We start from the raw sequence: 10,215 nt of genomic DNA, 5'->3' as shown, positions 1-10,215 counted from the left end.
CCCTTGCTCTCATCCCCCATGTCCTGTGGATTCTCCTTCATTTTCCTCTCTCACCTGCAGCTCCAGGGGACCCTTGCCTCGCCCGTGGCCCCTTGCTGCCCCCACCACCTTGTCCCCCTCCTTTGTGCTGCCTCCACTTCCACTCTGGCCACCAGGATTCTGTGTGTGTGTGTGTGTGTGTGTGTGTGTGTGTGTGTTTGAGATGGAGTCTTGCTCTGTTGCCCAGGCTGGAGTGTAGTGGTGTGATCCCAGCTCACTGGGAGACTCTCCCGTGTTCAAGCGATTCTCCTGCCTCAGCCTCCCGAGTAGCTGGGATTACAGGCACATACTGCCACACCCAACTAATTTTGTATTTTAGTAGAGATGGGGTTTCGCCATGTTGGCCAGGCTGGTCTCGAACTGACCTCAAGCGATCCACCCGCCTCGGCCTCCCAAAGTGTTGGGATTACAGGCGTGAGCCACCGTGCCCGGCCTCGGGATTCTTTGGAAAATAAGATCTGAGTGGTATCTCCTGCCGAGTGCCAGCCTGTGCAGGGCCCTGAGGGGCAGTGGAGCCGAAAGGAGAAGAGACGGCATCCCTGCGCTCTGCACCCTGCTGACCCCCGGCCACTGCTCCCTAGCCCATGTCCTGCTGGGGCGCACCCCACATTCTACCACACAAATCTGTTCCAGCACCAGACCACACTTCCTCTCTCTCCCCTTGGTGCCTCCCCTCCCCAGCCTAGACCCCTTCCTTTCCCTCCCGCCCTGATGCATCCTGCTTCCAGGCTGGGCGAGGGGAGTCCTGGTCTGTGTTTTCTCGATCGAGTTAGCTCCTCAAAATCATATCTGTGTGTCTCCTGAGGGGGTCCGCAAGCCCCACAGGCAGAGGCACACCTGCGTCACAGTGGGGGCCCTGAGCTCGGCCCTAAGTGGCTCCTGAAATGCTCTTTCGAGGCCTGAATGAATCTCCTCCCCCGGCCACCCGGGGCAGTTGGGAGTGTGAGACCTCAGGCTTGGCCCGGCAGAGCTATATTTAGACACCAGGGCCAAGGCGAGCTTCTGAGGCTGAGGAGGTGGCGGGGCCCACAGTGGGGCCCCAGGGGAACCGCCTCATCGAGGGGACCATCCCTAGGTGACAGGCCAGAGCCCATTCTGGCTGCTTTGGCTTCCACTGCCCCCAAAACGGCAGAGGAAGGATTCTGTTTGAACAAAGGAGGTTCTCTGGCTGGTTTGGTGTGTGTATTATAGCTGGAAAAAATAAGTTCTGGGCCGGCCGGTCAGCTCCAAGGGTGGCCCAGGGCTGGGGGGCCAGGGCGAAAGTGGGGGTTTCCTGGCCAGCCCCTGGGCTGGCTCCTGTCTGCTGCAGCAGCCTGCATGGCTGTCCTCCCCTCCGTACCTCGGGCAGGCGTCGTGCCAGGCCAGGGTGCGGCTGCCCGGCGGGTGAGGAGGGGCTGCCCTGGCCCCGCTCTCGCTGCCCGGCTCTTGGGGCGGGCTGGAGGCAGGATGGATGTTCGCAATAATTACCCAGCTGCAGCTTCCCCAGAGCTGCCGCCATAGCAACGGTGCCGGGCGCCCCAGCCGGCCAAGTGGCAGGAGGGGGATGTGGGCGCTGTGGGCAGGTCGGGGAGTGGGGTGGCACGAGCCCCAGGCACAGCCCCACTGGCTCCCTTTGTCAGCTCCCTCACTGGCCCACCCCTTCCCTGGAGGCCGGGGGAGGGGGGCTTTGTCTGGGCATAGGGAGGTTGGCACAGCCCAGGAGAGGCTCCGGCAGACGCCCCATTCCCACTGCCAGGGCCCATGTGGCAAGGGGAAGCAGGTGTCAGGAGGGCTGGGAGCGCTCAGGGTCCCCATGGCTCAGGGTTCAGCGGAGGGTGTGCTGTGCCCCACCTGGTGGCCCCCACACACCCCGGGTCCCCTGGTCTCATTGTGCACAGTGCTGTCTTCTTTCTCTAGAAGGGAGTGTGTGGGCACTGGGCACTCCCCAGGAAGGACTCCACTCACCCTGCCTTGCAGGGGTCCTCTTGGAGCAGGCCTTGGGCAGAACTGGCTTTGGGTGGGGCTTTACCTGTGGGGGAGGCCCTGGGGACCCCCATAATCCTGCCCTCATGGTACCCGTCCCCTCTCTCTGTACTTGGAAGCCCTGACAGTCCCTCCCTCCTGTGAACATTCAGTCTGATGAAGACTGTGGTTAGCTCCATTTTCCAGATGGGGAGACTGAGGCCAGAAAGGTCTAGGACTTGTCTGGGATCACAGAGCTCAAGTCTGTGGAGCCCCAACCCCGTCCAGTGTTGCCACCATGGTCATCTGGCAGCACAGCCTAGTGGTGACCCAAGAGTGCAGGGCCTGCAACCCAGGGGCCTGGCCAGCCTTGCCCAGCTTCAGTTTTCTCCTCTGTAAGATGGGGATGGAATTGGAGCTCTCTGTATGGGATTGTTGCATGGATTCGAGGAAACTGCATGGAACGCGAAACGCCTGGCACGTGGGCAGTGTTAGCTGCTGTTGTTGTTGGAAATATTATTTTTTATTATTGTTGTTACAACACGTGGGGGCGGACCTCGATGCTCACCAAGGTCCCTTTTGGCTCTGGTCTCCTGGGGCGCTCTGGGTGGGCGCTAGTCACCACAGGCATGCTGGGAAGTGGGAAGCTCGCAGCCTACTGAGAAGGTGGGTGTTAATCCCCTGATCCCACAAGTGCGTCTGGGCGTGGGCTGGGTGAGAATGAGGTAGGAGACACAGGACTGAGGCGGAACCCGCGCTGTGGGGGTGAGACCCTGTTTATACAGAGTGATAGGGGCCTGTCCTGGGGGTCGTCCTGGAAAGGTCAGAAGAAGGGCGTTCTAGAAGGTGGTCTTGCTTGAGGAACCAAAGGGGAGCCAGAGTCCTGGAGCACAGGGAGGGACAGAAAGGGACAGGGAGACTGAGGGTGGAGCGGTCCACTGGGGAGGACTGGGTTCCTGGGGCTTCGAGGGCCACCCATGGAGGACAGGGTTGTTTTTGAGACAGAGTCTTCCTCTGTCACTTAGGCTGCAGTGCAGTGGCACGATCTCGGCTCACTGCAACCTCAACTTTCTGGGCTCAAGTGATCCTCCCGCCTCAGCCTCTCAGGTAGCTGGGACTACAGGTGTGTGCCACCACACCTGGCTAATTTTTGTATTTTTTTTGAAATGGGGTTTTGCCATGTTGCTCAGGCTGGTCTCGAACTCCCGAACTCAAGCGATCCTCCCACCTCGACCTCCCAAAGTACTTGACTGCACCTGGCCGAGAGATTTTGGAGTGATTCTACAAGCTGGGGAAAGCTGGCAAGGGGCTTTAAATAGAGTAGGTCAGTATGCATGTGTTGAATGAATGGGTGAATGAACAAATGATTGAATGAAAGCTTTATTCTGCCTTGGCCAACCACAGAGCCTCTCTCCCTCCACCTTTCCCTCCTTCCTGTCTCATACCCCTTCCCTCATCACCCCAGCCCTCCCTGGCTGGCTCAGTTTTGTCATTTATAGCCACTGCCCCTAGGAACCCACAGTCATATGGTGGAAGATTGACAAGTAAAGGGAAGAATTCTAGTGCAGCAATCTGGCCAATATGGAAGAGGGTTCTGAGAAAGGACAGCTGACACCAGGCCAGTCAGGGCATTGCCTGAGAGGGGTGTTGAAGGATTAATAGGAGTTCACTAGGCTGCCGAGGCAGAGGACGCAGCATCTGCATAGGCTCCGCAGAGTATGCTGTGGGAGATTTTTAGTCGTTTCATGGGGTAGTGACAAATAAGGATAGCTACATTTATTGAGCACCCACTGTATATCCTAGTCCAGTGCTACACACATGAGATTATTGGAATCGCACAATTGAAACCCTGCTCCGCTTGTGGCAGAGACCTATTTCACTTTCATGGATGAGAAATCAAGGTTCAGATAAGTTAAGTAACTTGCCCAAGGTCACACAGCAACCACAAAGCCTATGCTTTTAATGACCCAGGGGGTGGTAAGGGGTGGGTTGGAGAGACAGGCCAAGCTGGAACAGGAAGGATCCTGAAGGCCAGACTAGGGTGTCAAGACCTAATCCTGGGGCCACCAGAGGCCCATGGTAGGGTTTTGAGTAAGGGCAGGAGGTCTGGCCTGTGTTTGAGACAAAGACTCTGTGGCCTATTTGGAGGGTGTACAGGGTAGCTGAGACTAGCCTGGAGGCTACTGCAATAGTCCAGGCGAGGGCTGACCCCAAGGGGGACATGCTTGGTGAAGGGGAGGAAGGGATGTCTTTAGGGGAGACAGTGAGACAAATGCAAGACCAGGGGAGTGGGCTGAGGCCACTGGTTGAAGTGCAGATCAAGATCGGTGTTCGGGTCCGATAAGTCTAACAGGGAGTTCGGCTCCGATTAGTCTAATAGGGAGTTGATGCTCTTTCCTGCTTTCCAGCCAGTTATTATTTCCTTGATATGTAAAAGACCACATTTTCTGGTCGAGCATGGTGGCGGGTGCCTGTAATCCCAGGTACCCAGGAGGCTGAGGCAGGAGAATCGCTTGAACCCGGGAGGTGGGGGTGTAGTGAGCTAAGATCGTCCAAACTGCCCTCCAGCCTAGGGGAGAGAGGAAGACTCGGTCTCAAAAAAGAAAAAAAAAAAAAAAAGACTTCACATTTTCTCCTTTGTAAAATTATAGGCATTTTTTTAAAAGGTAAGTGGGAGAGGGAGGGTAGTTCTTAACCCACAGTAGAGGGAGGGTAGTTCTTAACCCACAGTGGCGACAATGGCGCTGGCTGCTGGTGGCTCTTGGGCCCAGTGTTGCCACTGGGGGTTTTCTCCAGAGTCTCCAAGGCCCCTAACAGGCCAAGGGCAGAAGGCCTTGCTCGTGGTGGCAGTGACCTTCAAGTGTGCATACGGGACCCGGCATTTGTGAGGGGTCCAGCAGGGGTCAGACTGCCCTAGATCCGTACCAAAAGTTGCTGGGGCCGCAGAAATTGGAGAAGCTTCTGGAAGCCTGGCAGCAGCACACTTGACCTCTCTCTCTGGGCTTCACGAGGCTGGGCCAGTGAACCGAGGCCCCCTAGCCTGCCCGCTGCTCGGGGAATATTGTCACCAGCAGGCTAGGCAGGTGGCGGCTCGTGCTGCAGGTGCCGTGTCACCTGAGCCGGGGTCATGGCCACTCCACAGGGAGGAGGGAGCCAGGCTCACAGCACAGCCTGCCCGCCGGCCCTCTTCCCCACCGCCACAGAGGAACCATGGCCAGGAGCCTTTCCTGGCCCAGAATCTGGAATGAGGATGCTGTTTTCTCTACCCCACCCACACCCAAGCCCCTACCAGGAGTCAGGTGCCAGTGGGAACTGGGACTGGGGAGAAGGTCCAGCACCTATGAGGCGTGGTCCAGCCTGGCTCACTCTACTGCCCTCCTTTGCTGTTGCTCAGACATTTCAAGTACGAGCCCACTTCATGCCTTTGCACCTGCTGTTCCCTCTGCCTACCATGCCCTTGCCTCGGTGTCCCCAGGGCAAACTCCACACTGCTTTTTTCTTTTTTTCTTTTTTTGAGACAGGATCTCACTCTGTTGCCCAGGCTGAAGTGCAGTGGCACAGCCATGGCTTACTGCAGCCTTGACCTTCCTGGGCTCAAGCGATCCTCCCACCTCAGCCTCCAAGAGTAGCCCTGGATTTAACTTCTGGCTTTGCTACTTAACCCTCAAGTGGCCTTGGACAGTCACCATTTTCAGCCTCAGTTTCCCCACCTGTCAATGGGGACTGAGAAGACAGAATGAGATGGTGAGTGTTGGCCAGCCCAGAAAGAGTAGACAGGAAGCTTGAGCTCCTTTCTCCTCTCCCTTGCCTGACCTCTCCCTTCCCTAGGAGAGGAGTGGGGCCAAACCAAACCAAAACCAAACAAAATTGCTGGAAGCCTGACAGGTCTAACGATGGTTTGTAAGATGCCCTGCTCGAGCCGGATGTGCTGTCAGCTTGGCGTCCAGATGGGCACCCTAGAGCAGGGCACGCCTGGCCAGCGCAGTGCACAGATGGTGAAAGCACAGGAGGCCACAGCCAGGCCTCCGGAGCCAGAGCCAGGACTGCAGCGACGGGCAGTGGAGGTGGTGGTGGCCCCTCGGCCTCCAGGCCGTTGCTTCCTCCTGGTGGGCCTCAGCTGCCCGGGTCGGGCTCTGCCACTGGCAGTTGCACTGCGGGACACCAAGCATCGCCAGCCTTCAGGAATCCTTCTCCCTCCCTGACCCTGTCCCCCTGTGACAAGGCAGACAGCGGAGGTCCCAGGAGCAGTCTTGAGCTCTGCGCCTGGGAGGTGGTAGAGTCAGGACATGAACCCCAGGCTCTGTCTGCACTGCCAGGTCCCCTCCAGAACACCCAAGATCCTTGCAGGGTGGGGCAGTCCCTCTGGCCTTAGCACTCTGGGATTTTCTTCTCCCAGAATCTTGCAAGGCAGCCTGTGCAGCTTAGGCCGCCACAGTCCCCACGCCACAGATGGTACAGGGCGCAGCTTCGTTTGCTTTAAACCTCGTTCGGAGCCTGTTAAGCCCCTGCTCAGAGCCCTCCATAGCCTTCTGCCATCCCTGGAGGAATCCAGCACCCACGAGGCATGGCCTAGCCTGGCTGCCTGTCCCCCTGGCTCACTCTACTGCCCCTCTTTGCTGTTGCTCAGACATTTCAAGCACGAGCCCACCTCATGCCTTTGCACCTGCTGTTCCCTCTGCCTACAATGCCCTTCCCCCAATGTCCCCAGGGCAAACTCCACATCGCTTTTTTTTTCTTCTTTTTTTGAGACAGGATCTCACTCTGTTGCCCAGGCTGAAGTGCAGTGGCACAACCATGGCTCACTGCAGCCTCCACCTTCCTGGGTTCAAGTGATCCTCCCATCTCAGCCTCCAAGAGTAGCTGGGATCACAGCGTGCACTACCACACCCGGCTTTTTGGTAGATACGGAGTCTCTCTCTGTTACTCAGGAAGGTCTTGAACTCCTGGCCTCAACGGATCCTCCCACCTCAACCTCTCAAAGTGCTGGGATTACAGGCACCCAACCCACACTTCTTCAAGTCTCTACTCTCACATGCCCTCCTCCTCCGAGCCCTCCCTGACCATCTGAGGGCACCTCCCCTCTCAATTGGTCTGCTCTCTTCTTCTTAGTGCTCATATTATACATATCTTGATTGCCTGTCACACCCCTGCCCCCTGAGAATGTGAGCTCCAAAACGGTGGGAGCTTTCTCTTGTTCAAGGCTGAATCCCAGGGCCCTAGCACCATGCCTGGCGCAGAGGAGTCACTGATACATTTGTTGAATGAATGAATGATCAAATGAGCAAATTCATCACTCAGCAAACATTTATGAGCACCTATTGTGGTCAAGATCTTGCTGTAGGTACAGGACCCAGGGAACCAAATCCCTCATACCGGGGCCTCAAGGGAACACATAGCAGAGAACAGAAGGGAGGTAATGAGGACCCTGATGGGCCTGGGTTCTCATCCAAGCCCATCCTCCATTTTCCAGCCGAAAGGTCTGCAGCTTGGCATTTGGCCTGTCTGAGCCTCCCAGTCCTCATCTACACAGTGGAACTGAAAATGCCTCCCCACCTCCCCACCCCAGCCTCCTCCCCACCCTAGTCTCCCCATTCCAGCCTCCTCCCCATCCTAGCCTTCTCCCCATTCCAGCCTCCTCCCTACCAACCCACCTCAGCCTCCTCCTCATCCCAGCCTCCTCCCCGCCACCCCACCCCAGCCTCCTCCCCACCCTAGTCTCCTCCCAACCCCAGCCTCCTCCCCACCCTAGTCTCCTCCCCACCCCAGCCTCCTCCCCATCATCCCACCCCAGCCTGCTTCCCACCAACCCACCCCAGCCTCCTCCCCACCCCAGCCTCCTTCCCACCAACCCACACCAGCCTCCTCTGCACTCCAGCTTCCTCCCCACTCTAGCCTCCTCCCCACCATCCCACCCCCAGCCTCCTCCCCACCCCAGCCTCCCCACCAACCTACCCCAGCCTCCTCCCCACCTCAGCCTCCTCCCCACTATCCCACCCCCAGCCTCATCCCCACCAACTCACTCAAGCCTCCTTCCCACCCCAGCCACCCTGGTGAATCTATAATCCATTATCCACACGGCAGCCAGAGGGGCCTTTCTTTTTCATTTTCTTTTTTCTTTTTTTCTTTACTTCCAAAAAGTATTTATTTATTTATTTTTGACTAGGTAACAAATTTGCATGGTTCAAAATTCAAAAGGTGCAAGAAAAAATGTAGAAATGATCCCTCCCACCCAGTCCAGCCAGCCAGGACTCCTCCTCACAGGCAGGCAGCTTCTCCTATTTTCATCTATCATACCAGAGATAATTTTATGCATATACAATGCATACCTTTTTTTTTTAAAGCCGACAGTAGCATACTGTGCATGTGGTTCTGTCCTGTTCATTTTTCATTTGACAATTTAATCTGGAGACTTTTCAGAGGGTCTTTTATTTATTTATTTTTTTGTAGAGACAGGGTCTTGCTCTGTCGCCCAGGCTGGAGTGCAGTGGTGTGACCATACTTCACTGCAGCCTCAACCTTCTGGGCTCAAGTGATCCTTCCCACTCAGCCTCTTGAATAGCTGGGACTGCAGGTGTGCACCATCACACATAGTTTTTTTTTTTTTTTTTTTTAATTTGAGACGGTGTCTCCTTCTGTCACCCAGGCAGGAGTGCAATGGTGCAATCTCGGCTCACTGCAACCTCCACCTCCTGGGTTCAAGCAATTCTCCTGCCTCAGCCTCCTGAGTAGTAGCTGGGAGTTCAGGCATGCACCACCAAGCCTGGCTAAGTCTTTTTTTTTGTATTTTTAGTAGAGATGAGCTCTCGCCATGTTGGCCAGGCTGGTCTCGAACTCCTGGCCTCAGGTGATCCACCCGCCTTGGCCTCCCAAAGTGCTGGGATTACAGGCGTGAGCCACTGTGCCCGGTCTAAATTAAAAAACATATATATAGAGAGACAGGGTCTTGCTATTTTGTCCACGTTGGTCTCAAACTCTTACCCTCAAGTGATCCTCCCATCTCAGCCACTCAAAGCACTAGGATTACAGGCACAACCCACTGTGTCTGGCATTCAGGGGATCTTTTTAAAATAGATAACCAATCCAATAAATAGATAAACCAATAAAATAGATAACCAATCCATCCCCTGCAAACCAGCCCTGTGGCGGATCTTCATCATTCTTAGAATAAAATTCAAACGTCTACAGGGTCTCCCAGGAGCTGGCCGCTGCCGTCCTCTCTGACCTCTCCTCCCACATCTCTCCCGCTGGCTCGCTGTGCTCCAGCCACGCTGGCCCCTCTCTGTTCCTCCAATACTGCAGGCAAAGCCCCTCCCAGGGCCCCTGCACTTGCGGTTCTCACCACCCTCTTCCTCTGAAAGCCTCTCAGCTCCCTCTCTGTTTTTCCAGGTCTGTCATCAATTGCCACCTGCCCAGGGAGGCTCTCCTTGATTATCCTAACTGAAATCTCCCCCCTCCCCCCTGTCCCTTTACTCGTCTTTGTTTTCTAGATATACCGATTACCATTTTTGAGGAGATATATTTGGTCACTGTCTGACTCTTCCACCAGACCGAGTTCCATGAAATGAGAGGACTGGGTCTGTTTCGGTTACCGTCCATCCTAACACCTGGATTTTGACAAATACTCCGGCTGGGCACAGTGGCTCACGCCTGTAATTCCAGCTCTTTGGGAGACCGAGGCAGGTGGATCACCTGAGGCCAGGAGTTCAAGACCAGCCTGGCCAATATGGCGAAACCCTGTCACTACTAAAAAATACAAAAATTAACCAGGCGTGGTGGCGGGTGCCTGTAATCCCAGCCACTCGGGAGGCTGAGGCAGGAGAATTGCTTGAACCTGGGAGGTGGAGGTTGCGGTGAGCCGAGATGCGCCACTGCACTCCAGCCTGGGCCACAGAGCGAGACTCTATCTCAAAAAACAGACAAAAAATCAAGTACTCCATAAATATTTGTTCTCTGAGCTAATACGTGGGTCCCCGTTTTACAGATGAGGAAACTGGAAGTGCAGAGAAGGGGAATCCCTTGCCCAGAGTCAGGGTGGAGTCATTGAAAGTCAACCAGCCCAACCTGGGTTCCCATTGGAGCTCCAGCCACCATTTCCTAGCTGTGTGGTCTGGGGCTGGACTTTTGCCCTCTCTGAGCCTGCCAGTCCTCACCGCCCATCCTGGGCTCTGCGAGGAAAATGAGATGGGTGTCCCTGGTGTTTTCCTGGGGGACCACCAGGAGCCCCACCCAGCTGGC

This window comes from Pan paniscus, chromosome 21, assembly GCF_029289425.2.
Source record: "Pan paniscus chromosome 21, NHGRI_mPanPan1-v2.0_pri, whole genome shotgun sequence".
Taxonomy (NCBI): Eukaryota; Metazoa; Chordata; class Mammalia; order Primates; family Hominidae; genus Pan; species Pan paniscus.
This window is presented reverse-complemented; position numbering follows the sequence as displayed.